Source organism: Silurus meridionalis, unplaced genomic scaffold (genome assembly GCF_014805685.1).
Source record: "Silurus meridionalis isolate SWU-2019-XX unplaced genomic scaffold, ASM1480568v1 Scaffold783, whole genome shotgun sequence".
Classification (NCBI taxonomy): domain Eukaryota; kingdom Metazoa; phylum Chordata; class Actinopteri; order Siluriformes; family Siluridae; genus Silurus; species Silurus meridionalis.
The window spans coordinates 1-3,725 of record NW_025804720.1 but is presented as its reverse complement, the minus strand read 5'-3'; the positions used below and the strand labels follow the sequence as shown (position 1 = coordinate 3,725).

Here is a 3,725-nt window from a genome sequence, read left to right as displayed (position 1 = left end):
AGTTTGAATGCATATGTCCATGCAATATTTTTTTCCCTAAATCTAATAGCAAAGAATTTCCATTTAACAGCTGGCTGAGTATTTGCCAGCTTGCATTGAGGTGCTGTGGTTTAGTTAATTAAAGTCCCTGTCTAGTAAACAGGAGATCTTAAGTTCGAATTCCAGCAGTGCCTGATGCAGTTGTCCTTTGCTGCTTCCGCTTGAGTGTTTTCCAGCTATTACTTTATGGCTTGTGATTTAACATTGCAAGTGGATAAGATGGTTTCTCTGGGGCACTGAATGGTGAATTGCAGGCTTTGCTCTGACCCTTTTAAAAGCTTGATAGTATTTGTTAGCAATGAAAAAAAAACTGTGCTGTTAAACAAACTACAAGCCATCCATTAAGATAAACATTTCCGAGATAGTAAAATACAGCACTGTGTAACGTAGGGCTCTGTGGCCAAATGGATAGCGCATCAAGACAATGGACTGGTTAAAAGATGACGAGATGCCTATACAATCAATAAAAAAGAAAGAAAACGAACTGCAAAAAGAGTTTACCTGAAGGAAGTGACAGATATGACAGATATGAAAGATATGAGAGTATCAGACATAAATAAAGCATTAATAGAGCAGATTGGTGAAGGAGGATTCTCGGTGCGTCCCAAACAAAATAGTTGTATTAGGTCACTCTGGAACAATAAGAGGACACCGAGTATCTCTTGGACGGTTTGGTTATCAATGGAACCAAGTGTGATGTCAAAAGACTGCAAAATAGAGACTATGTGGTTTCCTTCATGCAGCTGCCTGTCTACATCACTGATAATAAAATTATAAATAAATTGTAGGGATGGGGAGTTTTCCCAATATCCAAAATAAAAAGGAGAGTGTATCCAGGCACCAAGATTGAGGACGGGACGAGGTTTGTGAAAACATGGCTCCCAAAAAGTTGCCTCTCTCCAATAAAAAAAAGAAATGGCAGAAGGCCTGCAGTACTTTTATTACGCACAGCCATCAAGTGAAGACCTGCTGGCTGTGCATGAGCCCGAATCATTCGGTGAAGGATTGCCCAGATTTAAGTGCTTTAACTGTGAGAAGAGAGGGCACATTGCGAGGGACTGCAACGCAGTAACGTGCCCGGATTGCAATCTGCCTTTAAATAAGTGTGAGTGTTGGATGAGGAATGAAAAGGTGGAGGATGAACAGCAGGTGGATGCGCAGTTGCATGATCGAGACAGTGAGTGAGAAGAGTAAATAACAACACATGAGGGAGAAACAACAACGGACAAGGTCGTGGAACAAGAAGGAAAGAAGCACAACAACCAGGAGGATCACTTACAGCAGGACGGGGAATCTGGACCCAAATAGGACTAACTATAAGTTTGCAAAACGCTTTGGTGGAGAAGAAGGACCAAGAAAAGAGACATCGGTGGACATGCAACAAGACGGATAATCATGGATTCAAATAGAGTTGACGTACAGCCTGCAAAATGACCTGAACACAATAGAATCCGACCATCCAGCATGTAAGGAACAAGCAACAGGAATAAAAGATGAAAAGGGAAAAGAAAAAAGGAGGACAAACAAGTAAAACCAACAAAAAGAATGAGGTCAGTAAAGGCAATATCTAATGTAGAGGTTGCCAGAAAGAAAGTCCTTAAAAAAGACATGATAAAGACTGAAAACAGGTTTGACTCGCTAAAGAACTTGGAGGAGATGAACTGAGACGATCAGTCAAAGGGAAATTAAAATGTATTTTTATTTTAAAACTGTTATGAATTATAAATCGATATCCTTCTAAAAGTTGCTAAGTAACACCGTGACATCATTGTGCGATGACGTCATTTTATCGTCGAAACGCAAAACTGCGCCTCTTTATGTTACAAAACATATAGAAAATGTAGTACAGAGTCTCTGTACTACGTCCCCCCACCCTCACCCAACAGGTGAACACTTTCCAAATAAGAACAATCAATCAATCAGTGTATCGTTCAAGGCTGGTCAGGGAACATTGATGGATACAGATAAGACACTATACAGTGCATTTGAAGAAAACATTCACTTGTATTAAGGTCAGTGTTACTCTGATATAATTTGTATTTTTTATTTCTTATTTCTTTAGAACAATCACAAAAACACGATGAATTTTCTCAAATTGTCGGGTAATCTCAGCAAAAATATAATTATAAATATTGTTTGTATGTGTTATGTTCAAAAATAGATTAAATAAAAAAAGGTGCATATGACATACATATTAGGTCTAAACATCAAGCATCGATTTTAGATGCATCTTCAATGGAATGAATTTGTGTAGGCAGAACACAACATTAAAAAGGAACTACATACCTGTTTTTACTAACGAGTCACAAATGTGTCTACTAATAAGTGTCCACTTAAAATAAGCACTGATAACATTTATCATCACCCCTTCAACATCCAGCATCACGTTCATCACCCTATCAGTCGCCACGGCTGCTCATCAGGGATAAATGCACACCATTCACCTTGACTGTTGATTTCTGTAAAGCTGCTTTAAGACAATGTCTGTTGTGAAAAGCGCTATAGAAATAAACTTGACTTGACTCGACTATCAGAAACTCTCTTCACCTCCACTAAACTCTTACTAAACTCTTCCTTCAGAATCATGAAAGAAAAGTTTAAACACACCTCCAATGTTCCTGGCCTTACTCCGTTTTTACTTGGTCTCCTAAACACACAACATATCTACCTTTCTCCTCTCCATCATATCAGCTACCTCTCTCCCTTTACCAGTCATAGTACCAACCCGAACCTCCACTCTCCTACACTTCTCCTTTTCCTGCTGTCTCTGTAGACATCTTGGTTCGGCACATGTTTTTGCTGGATGCCCTTCCTAATGCAACCCTCCATTAATCCGGGTTTGGGACCGGCACTAAGAGTGCACTGGCTCATGCAACCTTAATCGCTGGATTTTTCTTTTCAATCTGTCTAATTTATATTTCCATCTGCCTGCTTGTCTAAATTAACAGTTTTTTTTCTGTCTGTCTTTTTCACTAATAGGTAACCATCTACTTATTTATTCTTTATGTCTGTGTTTGAAAGACAAAGGAGAATAATTATTTTATTATTGTTTGATAATTAAAAAAAACGCTGTCAGAAGTGGGATTTGAACCCACGCCTCCATGTGGAGACCAGAACACTCAGTTTCCTGGAAGGTATTGAACATTGAGTATGGCGCCTTACACCGCTCGGCCATCCTGACATACAAGCATGTGTTTCTTATCCCCTTAGTCGCTGAAAAAACTATTTTTACAAATTCCTGTCTACTTGTTTGTCTTATTTATCCTTCTATTTGTGTTTCTTATCTATCTACATCAGTCTTATCTGTTTTTCTGTCTGAATGCATATATATGCCTGCTCATCTTTCCTATCAATCTATTGATCTATTTTATATATCCATCTGCCTGCTTGTCTGTATTAACAGTTATTTCAGTGTTTAAAAGACAAGGGAAAATTAATTTCATATTTTTGTTTTGATTTATAATAAAAATAAAGTTACTGTCAGAAGTGGGATTTAAACCCATGTGGAGACCAGAACACGTGAGTCTGGTACCTTTTAAATATTAGTCTGTCTATCCATCCAGCCATCTATTTGTCTGTCTATTGTCTGATTGTATGTGAATCTCTTAAAAGAAACAAGAAACAAAAAAGCACTGAAAACATGTAATGCTCCGAAAACTATAAAATGTATGTAATATTTTAATGTA

The 3,725-nt window shown here is 38.0% G+C and overlaps 1 non-coding gene across 1 annotated transcript; it reads right to left on the bottom strand.

The window, feature by feature from the left end:
- Positions 1-3,109: 3,109 nt before the first annotated feature.
- On the bottom strand, positions 3,110-3,220 carry trnal-caa. The gene is made up of 2 exons: positions 3,183-3,220; positions 3,110-3,155 (listed from the first exon to the last, which is right to left on the bottom strand). It is a non-coding gene; the product is annotated as a tRNA-Leu (tRNA).
- Positions 3,221-3,725: the final 505 nt, after the last annotated feature.